Here is a 14208-nt window from a genome sequence, read left to right as displayed (position 1 = left end):
GAAGGAGGTAAGCTCGACCCCAATTGGGAAGGCCCTTATATCGTCGAGGCCGAAGTAGCACCAAGTGCCTACAAGCTCAAGGATAGTGTCGGGAACCGCATCGCCAACTCATGGACCGTGATGCGACTCCGAAAATATTATCCTTAAGCAACTGAACGCCTCGCCATCAAGGTACACACACATCACATTAACACCCAAACCCGGCGCGGATTGCGCCAACGACCACAAACAGCAGCGCTCCCCGGGCGGCCCGGTCCCCCGGATCCCGCCCGGCGGCGGCGTGTCGTTTCTACTTAACAAAAATGACTCTCGGCAACTGATATCTCGACTCTCGCATCGATGAAGAACGTAGCGAAATGCGATACTTGGTGTGAATTGCAGAATCCCGTGAACCATCGAGTCTTTGAACACAAGTTGCGCCCAAAGCCTTCCTGGCCGAGGGCACGTCTGTCTGGGCGTCACGCACCGCGTTGCCCCCCTCCCCCTCTGGGGGAGACGGGGCGGAGACTGGCCTCCCGTGCGCCCACGCACGTGGCTGGCCTAAACGCAGACCCCGCGGCCGCGAGAAGGTGCGGCGATTGGTGGCGTAAACATGGCATCGCGTCGCGCCCTCTGCGGCCTCCGGAGGTCGAGGACCGACCCCGCGGACCCCCGGGTCCACCGTTGCGACCCCAGATCAGGCGGGACTACCCGCTGAGTTTAAGCATATCAATAAGCGGAGGAAAAGAAACTTACAAGGATTCCCCTAGTAACGGCGAGCGAACCGGGAAGAGCCCAGCTTTAGAAGCGGGCGGCCACGCCGTCCGAATTGTAGTCTGGAGAAGCGTCCTCTGCGACGGACCGGGCCCAAGTCCCTTGGAAGGGGGCGCCGGAGAGGGTGAGAGCCCCGTCGTGCCCGGACCCTGTCGCTCCACGAGGCGCTGTCGACGAGTCGGGTTGTGTGGGAATGCAGCCCAAAGAGGGCGGTAAATTCCGTCCAAGGCTAAATACGGGCGAGAGACTGATAGCGAACAAGTACCACGAGGGAAAGATGAAAAGGACTTTGAAAAGAGAGTCAAAGAGTGCTTGAAATTGTCGGGAGGGAAGCGGATGGGGGCCGGCGATGCGCCCCGGTCGGATGTGGAACGGTGGCAAGCCGGTCCGCCTATCGGCTCGGGGCGCGGACCGACGCGGATTGACGGGGCGTCTTAAGCGCGGGCGGTCGATACGCTCGCCGAGCGTCGTCCCGGAGATCATGGATCACAACGCGCGCCCTCGCGGCGTGCCTCGGCACCTGCGCGCTCCAGGCATCGGCATGCGGCCCCCCATTCGGCCCGTCTTGAAACACGGACCAAGGAGTCTGACATGTGTGCGAGTCATCGGGCGAGTAAACCCGTACGGCGCAAGGAATCAGGCTACAGTTGAAGAGTTAAAGGAAGAACAAGAGAAACATATTATGGACCCTACTTTTGAGCCTCATCTTTGGGTGGTCCAAGTGAAGAAGGTAGTTTCTAGTAGGCTTGCTCGGGCTGAGTAACTTTTCTATGCCCAGTACGCTATAGCACTGTTCAGTTTCCAATCTAATAAGTGCACCGATTTTTTCCATTTCATAGTCAAGAGGTTGGCCAAGATAAATCACTTTTCTAGATTTGAGAAGTAGGAGGTCACATTCATTAAGTCTGAGGTGAGAAGTTACTTCTGAATTTGTGAAATTCTACCATAATTGTCTTGGTAGCCCTGGACTCGTAGCTCAGATTGACGCATCCCTGAAATTCTTGCATGGTTGATGCATAACTAAAGCAACATCAAGCACAAAGGCAAGTACATTGCCCTTGTAGCCACTGTCTACTTCCAAAGGCTAGAAACATGAAGATCTTTGAAGGCACCGATGCATCTACGGCTTCTAAGTGGCACAAGATCAAAACCAACATTTATAAGATAATTATTTTCATTTATCTGCACAATCTTAGCCATGTGGCAATGTAGACATTTGATTATCTTACAACTCGCATGTGAGTTAGAACGGAATCTAGATTAGTTTGTTTATGTAAGTCTTTGAGCAATGTATCATCGGTAGTACATGCCTAATGTACCCGAGCTTTACAATGAAATTTACAACTCATCGGAAAAAAAGAAAGATCTCTCAGTCCCAAAAATGCTCCTAAGAAAAACGCTCCCAAGGAAATCCCTTACGGAAAACCCATTCACCCTCACCTTCACCTCCTCAGATTCGGCCACCATGGAGATTCTAGAGCCCATGCCCTCTTCTCCAATGCCTACTTACTAGCTTTCACTGATGTACTCTCTTCCATCTTCCTCCCACTAAATCTCATCTTTTCCCCCACAAAATTCATTCTTTCATTGTTCTTGAAACCAACCTTTTTTTTATATCTTTGACATCCTTTTCTTTGATTTTTCTTGTTTCTAGACAACGTTTTAAGGTTCTAATCTTGTCTTTGTGTTCTCTTTTTCCATTTTTTGTCCTAGAGATTTTATTTTCTAGTTTTAGTCGTGTGTTTTTAGGCTAAACCAAACCTGGTCTTGAGCAAACTCATCCTCCACAATCCAACCTGAATCTTTCTTTCCCTAATTTGCATCCTTCCCCTCTTGTTTATATCTGTCTTTCCTGAGATGTTTGGCATGAGATTGTCCAATTGGCCTAGCACCTACAGACATGTCTCCTTTGTAGCCTCATTCTAGCACATACATTTCCACCTTCTTGTCCTTTCTTCCTAACACAGCTGCATGCAGCCTTTGCCGCTGCCCACAACCACTATATGCCCTCTATAGTTTTCCTTTCTCCTCCTATTATAGCTTCCCCGAACAGCCCTGGCGTAGGCATTTCTATCACCTTAGCCAATGGTGATCAACCCATGTCACTCTTAACTGGCTCCTTAATGGCTCAGCTCCTGAAGCTGGCCAGCCTAAGACAGTCCGCGCTCCAAATTCTAGTGAATTTGAGCTGGATTATAAAGCATCAAAGGATCCAATGCCTTGGGAAAATTTATTCAAGGATAATCGAATGTCAGACTTGTATGGTACCAAGATCAAATTCATTTAGAAAAGATGAGTTGAATCATGTTGTGAACTGCCACATCTTGTCTAACAAGGAAACATGGGAGCATGCTCTCATTGGTTACTTTGCCGGGAAGTTTCCTAGTAAGAAGGCTTTCTTTTACATGATGTGTGCTTCAGGGAAGGTAAGATTCAACTACACTCGTGATTCCTCTGGCTGGCTTGTCTTCAAGTTTGATTCAAAAGATGGCAAAGTCGGATTTGCTTGGGAGGCATACTTTGTTTACGGGCACTCTGACGTGAAATCGTCACATGTAGTAGATTAATTTTTATCCTAGACTACCAATTACAAAGCAAGTGGTGTGAAAGGGTCGATCACAGAGAGAGACTATAGAATAGTAGTTTAAAGTTGAAAGCTTTTAGTAAAAGCAAGGGTTTTAGGTTTGTTTTTATTATGCTTGGGTTGGTTGTTCCTCTTTTCTAATTCATCTACAATATTCATCCTAGTTTAGATCATCGTATTCTTTTCCACATATTCATGTTAATTCTTATGTTTCCCTATCAACAAAAATAAACATCCACATTCTACATTCGCTTATCAGAACCCTATAGAACACGTTTGATACCTAGGATATGGAAAATCAGAACAAGGCGCTACCAGGCATCTACAAATATTAGTACTTGAGACGAGCTAAGCAGCATTGGCATCCAGAATTCTCAACAAATAAGACGAGCCAACAGATATGTCTAAAAATTTCGATTATGTGGATTGATTCCTCTTTAACTTATGACCACATCTAGACTAGTCACGGTTAAAGAATTTTCCTATTAAGAGTTTATGACAGTAATCATGATATTTAGGTTGTTCAAGCTAATCTAATCATGGAAAGCAATGGAATTAACAACATTGAACCAATCACATCAACATAGTACGAATCAACAACGAATAGAAGAACTCTTATAAACTAAATCTTCAATATAGATTTCATAGGAAATAGAAACAATGTTTTAGAGCTTAGCTCCTCATGCTAACTATGAAAATAAAAATGAAATAATGAAATGTGAACCAACCTAGCTCGTAGGGAGAAGATATCCTTATGTAGTAGACCCAACTTGCCTTAATTTTATTAGGTGGAGAATATCAAAATACGAAACGAATCTAACAAAATATCCTAACAAATAAATAACTAGATACTACTCTAAAGGTGAATCGGAGATTTTGTGATTTGGTGGAGACGCGGGGCAAGGGAATATTCCGCGGCGTGTGACCGTTGAGGCTGGTGAGATCTTCTTTAGCCATTGCAAAAAAAAAAAGACTCTACCATGTGGGAAAAGGCTAGATCTGGGTAGGTCTCTTTGGTGTTGCGCACGGTGACAAAGGCGCGGTTCGCGACCCGTCTCCTATTGTAAATTGCTCCTAAAGATGACTTCTTGTGAGATTCTAACCCGTTTCAATGGGGGCGATCATAAAGGCATGGGGTGTGGCTCCGGTTCTGCAGAGTGGGACTTCGTATTCATCACTTGACTCGCAATTTCACCATTGATTGTCAACTCTTCTCTTCTTATTCTTCATGTCTTCTCTCTAAACTCGTCCAAATGTGTGTAAAAATCCTTGAATCTTTCATCTGCTAATCTCTGGCTCGGGTAATCACAACTCTTCTAATACCGCTCATAACTCCTCTAAATGTGTGCTAAATCATGTGAAATGTACCATCGTGATTGGATCGTATCAACCCCCTCCCCCATTTAGACCTTTACTCATCCCAAGTAAGCAAGACTCCACTCTCTCCATGTAGCGCAAAAGGTCCCAGAAAGTACGAACGAACGTGATTCCACAATCTCCAATAACTAGTCGTGAGCTACAAATCCAAAACTCCTCCTATAACTACTCTTCTAATGTCACATCGCCAAAATAAAGAAACCTATAAATTACCTTTTTTCTTTCTCTCATTTTTCCTAGGCGCCCTTTCCAGATTTCACCTAGCCACTCCTTTTCTTTTAGGCTCACATAATCTGATATCTTCTATAGCCTCCACTCCTCTTCTTTTAGGCTCACATAATCTGATATCTCGTATAGCCTCATATTGCACCAGTCTATATCGGTCCAGGTCATCTGCGTATTGCATAAATCGTCCCGAATGGTTTTCGAATCATTTTAGGATTTTGATTGTCATTTTCTATTGTGGCTTTCTCATTTTTTTCTCTAACCAAATGCGATATTTATAGACTCAATAAAATCCAAACTGGAACAAAGATAGTCCTAATTATGAATACAAATGTTGATTCAATAAAACTACGAAAAACTAGTGAAGAATATACAAATGATGAACTAGTTCTCCGTCCCATACTTAACTTTTGCATTATCCTCAATCTACATATCAGACACAAAAGAAGGAAAAAGTTAATTGAAGTAGAACATCTAGATGAAAGGTGAAAGAAGCATAAACAAACCATGAGCTAAAGACTTTATCGAAGAAGGACATGACAAATGGACTTAGTCAACAACGTGGTGGGCGCGGGTCGTGGCGTCAATGTGCGCGGGAGCGGCAAAAAAGTTATGGGTCAGGGGTCAGTGTCTGTCAGCGGTCCGTCTCCAGTACTCAGGGAGCACACTGTACTTGATCAATATGAAGTCTTCACTCTCCTCGAACTGTGATAAGTGGTGAGTGATGGTGTGACACCGAGACAAAGGTTGTGAAAACTTTATATCTGGCGACCTGGAATAGAAAAATGGCACGTTATAGGCGCTAGAAATGGTGTCACCCAAGGGAGGCGACGATGTTAGATATGGAAAAAAAACAGAAAGATGATGGAAATGATGGTGAAATGGTATGATTTTGTGCCTCCATGCATTTTTTTACTCTATTTTTTCCGTCTCTCTATAGTTTTTGTTTTTTTTACTTCTTTTGCTCTCCTAATGTTAAGGATATGTACCTCCCACCACAGGGACGCTGGGTTGACCTTGAAGGAACGTGGGACGTCTTCCAAGTACCCGCAAGTTAGTATGTGACCACAATAGTCAAAATAATATGAGCCTAAGCTAACCAGTCTATTCTAATCTCAAAAATCCACGGGTTGCCTCCCGGCCAGTGCCGTTGTTATCGTTGTTGGCTAGACACAAGATATTGACTCTTAATTATCCATATTTGTCGGGTTTCTTGGGGTAATGACTCTTCTGAACTTCATTGGTAGGCAAGGAATGGAATGGTTCGGACCTTAGACCACCCTGCTTTGTTGTCCTCCTCTTCTTGGTGAATCTGTAATCTTGCCTATACTTGGTATAACCTCTTCCATCTATAACCTACATGTTATCAAAAAACTCTAACCGACACTTTGTCGTCTCCGGTAAGTGGGGCCATTACCCAAATCAGCATCATCATATGCATCAATCTCAATTGTGCTTCTTCTCCTAAATCTCTTGGTACTATATGGCTCACTGAAATCCACATCATCATGCACATCATCAATAATATTATTCAGATTATAAGCATTTAGGATTCTAAAGCTTTCAGCTAAAATCCAGAATCCTTTCACCACTAATCTCTTTGTTTTCATCCAATCCTAGGTAGTACATTTATGCATCATCTACCACTTTATTATACATTTCATTCTTATTATCATGCTCATCATTAGAGATATTATGATGAAAGGATTTATTATAAACATTTACTAGAATAGAATGTTTCTTACTGGCACATTAATCATTCTTATCATCCAAGCAATAGTAATCATGCATACATTTTCTTTTTTTCTTTTTTGTTGACTGTTTTATCTCATGGATCAAATATAGTTGCACTTATAGACTTAGAACCAATTGTACTATGGATAGAGTAAATACCTGGATCCTCATACACGATTGGAAGTTCTTCTTATAGTTTCTTAGACATTGGTTTTCCTCCTCTAGTCTCTTCTCCTTCTTTGATCTTGATTGTAGACTCCTCACCGCCATATAGCTTGACCTGCTTTTCGTCCAGAACAGACTGGAATCCGCAAGGTAGGGGATAAAATTTTCAAGCTTTGACTCAGAGTCAAAATTCGCAAGGTATGGGATATAATCCGGAGTGTGACTCCGGCGCAGGCAGTGGAATTATGTTTGTGGGCCGCTGCTCAGTTTCTACAAATATGTCGAACTCACCACGAACTTCAAGAAACCATCCTCGTTTTCAACACGTGTTGTATAGAGCCTAGAGCAGGGCACACTCTCAATTACAGGTTGCGGAATTCTTCTCGTAGGATGTGCCCACTTCTCTGTTAAGATTCTTTTGTTTTGAATGAACGCTTGTTGTATTTGACCCATCCGAATGTTGAGTTTTTCTATTAATTTTGCTATGCTGGCTAAATATGTATCCATCTGCAACTCTTTGCCCATAGGCTCGGCTATCGCTACCTTTACCTCCTCAGAACTTGGAGATGGTATGCGCTTGTTTAGAGATGGTCGAGTGTTGTCATCCATATTGTTAAAGATTTTCAAGTTCTACTCCAGTGTGTGAGCGTACATTGAGCTTCCACAAGCAATGTCGAACAACACCCGGTCTTGATTTCTAAGGCCAAAATAGATATTTGACACACCAGGGTTTCATCCAAAATGTTGGGATTCGAGAAACATACGCAGAGCTTCTAGATTCGCTCTTTAAAATTATACACAGTCTTATTTGGTCTCTGAGATATTGAATTATTCTCAATCCTTGTTTGGTTTGTTTTTTCCTTCGGCAAGAAACATTTCAAGAACGCCTGGTACAGCTTAGGCTAGGTAGTGATACTGCCCCTAGGAACAAAGTTTGCCAATCCTTTTCTTCCCATTTCATTGTGAAATGGAAGGCTTTCATCCTTATCTGCTCATCTAAAATTTATCTTGGATTTATAGAATCACATATTCTTTTAAAATTATTCATGTTCCTTATGGCATCTTTCATCATTCAGCCTAAAAATATTAGAAGCAAATCCACCATATCTTTAGTTATGATGGGAGTCAGGAGTTTCATCCCATTCTAGTAATGGAACGGGGTTGGGCGTGTGTTTTTTACGACCACCGCCATCAATTCTCCCATCGTCCTACCAATCATTCCTGATATTGATTTTGGAAGGACAAAATCAGAACTAGAAATGGTGAAGACCTTAAGATAGGTCCACACCGCAATCTCCAAACCTAAACTACTAAACTAAGAAAATCTCCCTGGCAGAGGCGCCAAATTTGACATGCGGTCGTCATGCATGGTGGATTAATATTTATCCTAGACTACCTGTTACAGAAGCAAGTGGTAAGAAAGGGTCGATCCCACTGAGAGACTACTAGTAGTTAAGTCGAAAGCTTTTAGTAAAAGCAAGGGTTTTTAGGTTTTCTTTAATATGTTTGGGTTGGTAGTTCATTTATTCTAATCCATCTACAATATACATCCTAGTTTGGATCATCGTATTCTTTTCCACTTATTCAAGTTAATTCTTATGTTATCCTATCAGCTAAATGACACACCAGCGTTCTACATTCTCTTACCAGAACCTTGTAAAACATGTTTGATACCTAGGATAGGCACAATCGGAATGAGCCACCACTAGGTCTCTACAAATAATAGTCCTTGAGACAAGCTAAGCAATACCAACATCCACATATCTCAACAAATAAGATGAGCCAATAGGTGTGTCTACAAATTGTTGTTATGTGGATTGCTTCCTCCTTTAACTTATAAACGCAACCAGACTAGACAGAGTTAAAGAGTTTCCATGTTAAGAGTTAATGCTAGTAATCATGATATTTGGGTTGTCAAGCTAATATAGTCATATGAAACAATGAAATTAAGAACATGGACGCAATCACATAAACATAGTACGAATCAACAACGAATAGAAAGGCACTTATAAACTAAATATGCAATATAGATTTCATAGGAAAGAGAAACACGTTTTGGAGCTTAGATCCTCACCCTAACTACGAAAATTAAGAATGACATAATGAAATGCGAGCCAACCTAGCTCGTACGGAGAAGAGCTCCTTATATAGGAGATCAAACTTGACTTAATTCTACTAGGTGGAGAATATCAAAATACGCAGAGAATCTAGCAAAAATATCCTAACAACTAACTAACTAGATACTCCTTCGAAGGTTAATCGGAGATTATGTGATTTGGTGGAGATGCGGGAAATGGAGAGTATTCTGTGGGGCGCGTCCATTGAGGCCGATGAAATCTTCCTTAGTCGTTGCATCAGAATACTCTACCACATGGGAAAAGGCTAGATCTCGGTCGATCTCTTGGTCACGGGGCACAATAGAAAAGGCGCGGGTTGTGGCTGGCCTCCTTTTGATAATTGCTCCCAAAGATGACTTCTAGTGAGATTCTGGACCCTGGTAGTTTTGCAGGTCACGGCTCTAGTTCTGCGTAGTGGGAATCCTTTTCCTGCATTTTTCAACACTTGCCTCGCAATTTTTCAATTGATTGTCATTTCTTTCTTCACTTCATATCTTCTCTCTAAACACCTCCAAATGTGTGTAAAAATCCTCGAGTACTTGATCTTCTCATCTCTTGCTCGGGTAATCACAACTCTACTAATACAGCTCATAACTCCTCTGAATTGTGTGTTAAATACTGTGAGTTGAACCATCACAATTGGCTCGTATCACGATCCCTTCTCCTCAAGGATGTTCTTGCAGCATTCGAGTTTGAATTAATCAATGAAAGCATGACTCTAATCTGGGTCAGATTTGAAAGGCTTGGTCCTCATATTTGGTCGGATGAGATTCTTGGAGGCATGGCCTCAAAAACTAGCGATATTCTTACTAAGTTCAAGGAGAAGCTTGAATTTTCTCGAGTCCTTATTGAGATAAACCTTAGTGCTCCCCTCTTGAGATTGGTTCCACTGAAGTTCAACAATGGCAGTGTGCGGCACTACAACGTCCACTATGAAAACTTGCCCTCCTTTTGTACCTAGTGAAAAAGCTTCAAGCATGAGACTGGGGCTTGCCATTTTACTCCCATGGTGATCAATGAATGCATGCTCATTATCCGCTAGACCGTTACTCCCCTGGTCTCTCTAGTGGGTGCTAGTCAAGGGTCAGAATCATTTATCAAAGGGGCTTCCATGGTTGCTAAAGGCAATAAGAATTTGACCGATCCTTCATCTTGTTCCTCCCCTTCTTTTGAGATAGAGGATTCAGCAAGCATCACCCTTGGCTCAGACTCCTCTACGTCTGCATCCGCCAAAGAAAACAACGAGGATTTTGAGGATGAATTCATCAAATTCAAGCCTCGTAGACAAAAGAAGTCAAAAGGATTCGAAAAAGCAAAAGTAATCGAGTCTTTCTATCCTTGTTGATACTAGACAGACGAATCGATCTAAAGGGTTCTAGGAAGAAGGTTTCTCTCCTCTAGACAAGGGAACTAAGGCCGCAAAACGCAAAGCATATAATGGAGGGATTGGGCAGTTCCCAATTTTGTCTCAATGATTATTAGATCATGGAAACTAAGGGGCTTCCATTTTCCCTCTAAAAGAAATGTAGTATGTAAGTTCTCGTCGAGCATGGAATTTGCTTGATGGTAGTGCTTGAAACTAAGCTCACCGATTCCATGGTTAAGAAGATGATGCCTCATAAATATAGAGGCTACGAAGATTTGCAAAACCTCGTCCATCATGGAGCAAGTAGAATTCCAATACTTTGCTATCTTGCTTTGTTTCTGTAGATTTTGTAGGTTCTAGTTCTCAACACATGTTTTGCACGGTTAGCTGCAAAGACATAGGTGACACCTTATTTTCTTATTTTATTTATGGCTTTTACTCCCATGCTAAGAGGACGCCTTTGTGGGAGGATTTGGTTGAATTTGGGAAAACTGCTTTAGTCCATGGAGAAGAAGCACAAGAGAAACATCTTATAGACCCCACTTCTAAGCCTTGTTGTAGCTTGGTCCCTGAGAAGAAGGTTATACCTAATAAGCTTGCTCAGACTGAGTATCTCTTCGATGTCCAACAGGGTATGGCTACATTAATTTTACAATCCATAAATGCACTTAGTTCTTCCATGGCTTAGTCAAGAGCCGGGCCAAGAGAAATCACATAGCAAGAGTGGAGAAGCAACATGGAACTTTCACTAAGTCTATGGAGGAGGGTGCCTCTGAATTCATGAAACGTTACCATGATCTTCATGGATGCATAGGGCATTCAGCTTACTTTGACCAGTCTATCTTCTTAGAAGTTGGGATGTTTCCCTTGGAGGAGATTGATGATCTCGCAAAGATCTACTCTAGGCAAGAGGTGAAGGAGACTTTATGGGCCATTGGTAAGGACAAGTCACCTGGACCCGATGACTACTCTTCCATGTTCTTTAAAAAGACTTGGACCATCGTGGGTAAGCTCCTCGCTGAAAGGGTACATGAGTTCTTTGTCTCTGGTTCCTTACTTACGAAATTGAATCATGTTACACCCATTCACAAGTCTGATCTTTCTTCTAAGGTCACGCATTTCAGGTCAATCTCATGGCCTCTAGATTTGGTCCTCTGATGGGCTCTCTTATGGACAAGGCCCAAGAAACGTTCATCAAGGGACGCAACATTGATGATAACATTCAATTTGTTCAGGCGCTTCTAAGGAGGTACAATATCACACACACATCCTTGTGATTCCTCCTAAAAGTCACATCCATAAGGCCTTCGACACTATCTGTTGGGATTTTATCCGCCAACTCTTCTTGGATCTCATGTTCCCAGAGACTTTCATCAATTTGGTCATAGTCACGGTCTCCTCCACCTCATTCTCGGAGATCATTAACTGGAAATTCCATGGACACTTCAAAAGGGTCAAGGGGCTCGGGAAAGGGGACCCTTCTCTTTGTTATATTCCAAGTGTTCAAGAATGCCACAAGAGACTTTGACTGTAACTTCATCTACAATGTGATTCTCTTAAGATCTCACACTTGGCTTTTGCGGATGATATTATCTTGATTGCTAGAGGTTACCTTCCTTCTATTAAGTTTTGCTTGACACCCTTGATTTGTTATCCAGCGACTTGGACCTCTTCTTCAGTGAAGAAAAATCTAGCATCTATATTGTTGGGGGACATCAACTCTGAGCAATATCGACGCCACTGGATTACCTAAGGACGAGTTCCCCTTTTGATACCTTGGGGTTCCCATGACTGTTCCCTGGCTTCAAACTTATCATTATGCACCATTGATTGATCTGCTTATTGGCAAATTCAAAGGATGGTCTGACTCCTCTCTAACTACTAGAATATTGTTGATTGGCCACGGATTTTTCCGTCGCCAATCAATAGAAATCCGTTGCTAATATGGTTTAGCAATGGATGTCTCCCGTCATCCCAAAAATGGTAGCTAAAAGAAGTTAGCGACGGGTTAAAAGGCCCGTTTCCACTTTGGACCCCAAGAGTCTGTTTCCATTTTGCGACGGAAGACCGTTTCTGTTTTGGACCCCCGGGAGAACGAATGTGGCGACGGATTTAGTAACCAATTTTCATCGCTAATATGGACCCTGGGAGACTGATTGTGGCGACGGATTTGGCGACAAAATTTCGTCGCTAATATGGACCCCCGGGAGACCGAATGTGGCGATGGAATTTGCAACCAAATTTCATCGGTAATAAGGCCCTCCGGATACTCGTATTTGCAGAGGTTTTTGCGAAGAAATTTAGTTGCTAAGCCTACCTCCAGAAGCCACCAAACTGAGACGGAATTCCGTCGCAAATCCCGTCCAAATTTGACTCCCATATCTCTGTCACGTCCTTGATTATCGTTATCAAATACGGATTCACGTGGTCATTAACATTAATATTGCAAATTTTTGCATTTTTATTGAATTGAAAATTTATCGGAACACAATATTATAACAAACACTAATAAATTAAACCGAAATTGTTATTATAAAATTAAACGTAACAAACATAATTCGTACAAAAAAAAAACAAAGATACAAATCATAAAAAAAACTAAGACTCAGGGGCGGCGGCGTCGTCTCTCGGTGGAGGGCGATGTTCTGGCGGAAGGGTCAACATTATCCTGGTCAGCTCAATTTGGATGAAATCGCACGTTCACGTCTGCAGATCCGTGTGAAGTTGCGATTGCATTTGCAAATACACTTGCGCTTGCGTCCGCTCTTCCATTTGTTGCACTTGCGCCTGCAAGCGCTCTTGCATGTGCGCATCCAACTGCACTTGCATTTCTTGCATCTGGCACTGAACATCATCTTTGCTCATCCGAGAGGACGAACCGGGGTGAGATGGCATGGCTTGACATGCCCGGCTGCATGATGTGTTGATGTATGCACCGACCGGTTCTTCTTGTTGACTCCCTCGATCTCCAGATAGATCTGCATCTCGTCCACGTCAGCCATGCTCGCATCTTAACCCTCTCCGGTCGGTGGCTGGGACGAAGAAGCAATCCTCTGGGCAATAGCTTCCTACAATAACCAATGAAAACATACTATATTTAGGTACAAAAAATGTGTCATAACATAAATGTAATTTACAAAATACGTACCGTCATCTTCTTCGCCATCGAGTCTACTAGGACAATCTTCTCCTTGTCCTTCCTCGACGTGTGTGTGTGTGGGTATACAGCTCGGTAGCCGTCGGAGTGCGACCGAGGTCCTTTGTCTAACAAAAACAATATGAATTATTAGTGTGACAGAAAATTAATAAATTTCATTATACGAAAAAATAAAGTTAAGAATCAAACCATGCTGTCGTAATAACCCATGAAGGAACGGGGGCCTCCCGTGTGGCGCACCAATCCAGTGCCCTCACCCTCAGGCTCGCTCATGCGATTGGCATGAGCAATGCAGGACCTCTTCTTATGTTCCTCCAAGTCCCAGAAGGCCTTCCAGGTGTCCCACACATCATTGCTCACAGAGCGATGTGGTGCTCCAGACGTCCTTATCTTGTGAATGACGTCCTTGTACCTGTGACACAAAAATAATTCAAAAATTACAAAGTAAGCTAATAAGTCATTTCAAACTGTAGTGATTTGCAACTTACCGGGTACCAGCATGTCTCATGAAGACATAATAGATGTAGTCCTCACTGTACTCGGACTTATCCCAGAAATACTCTTTCTAGAAACCATAAAAAACATGCATGTTTCACTTTTCATTTGTACATTAACGTAATTGTGAAGATAAAAATAGATAAATAATTACCTTGAATTCCTGCCAGTAGTAGTCGATCTCCTCAGACGATAGAAACCGCCATGCTCTACCGGACATGAAGAAACATTTTCG

At 42.7% G+C, this 14208-nt stretch overlaps 1 non-coding gene across 1 annotated transcript; it reads left to right on the top strand.

Annotated features, from left to right (window-relative positions):
• The first annotated feature begins 304 nt into the window (after positions 1–304).
• Positions 305–461, top strand: LOC141249520 (5.8S ribosomal RNA). Its single transcript, XR_012312231.1, has one exon. It is a non-coding gene; the product is annotated as a 5.8S ribosomal RNA (ribosomal RNA).
• Positions 462–14208: the final 13747 nt, after the last annotated feature.

This window comes from Phyllobates terribilis, unplaced genomic scaffold (assembly GCF_046119375.1).
Source record: "Phyllobates terribilis strain yellow unplaced genomic scaffold, ASM4611937v1 Scaffold_4709__1_contigs__length_57976, whole genome shotgun sequence".
Classification (NCBI taxonomy): domain Eukaryota; kingdom Metazoa; phylum Chordata; class Amphibia; order Anura; family Dendrobatidae; genus Phyllobates; species Phyllobates terribilis.
This window is presented reverse-complemented; position numbering and strand designations above follow the sequence as displayed.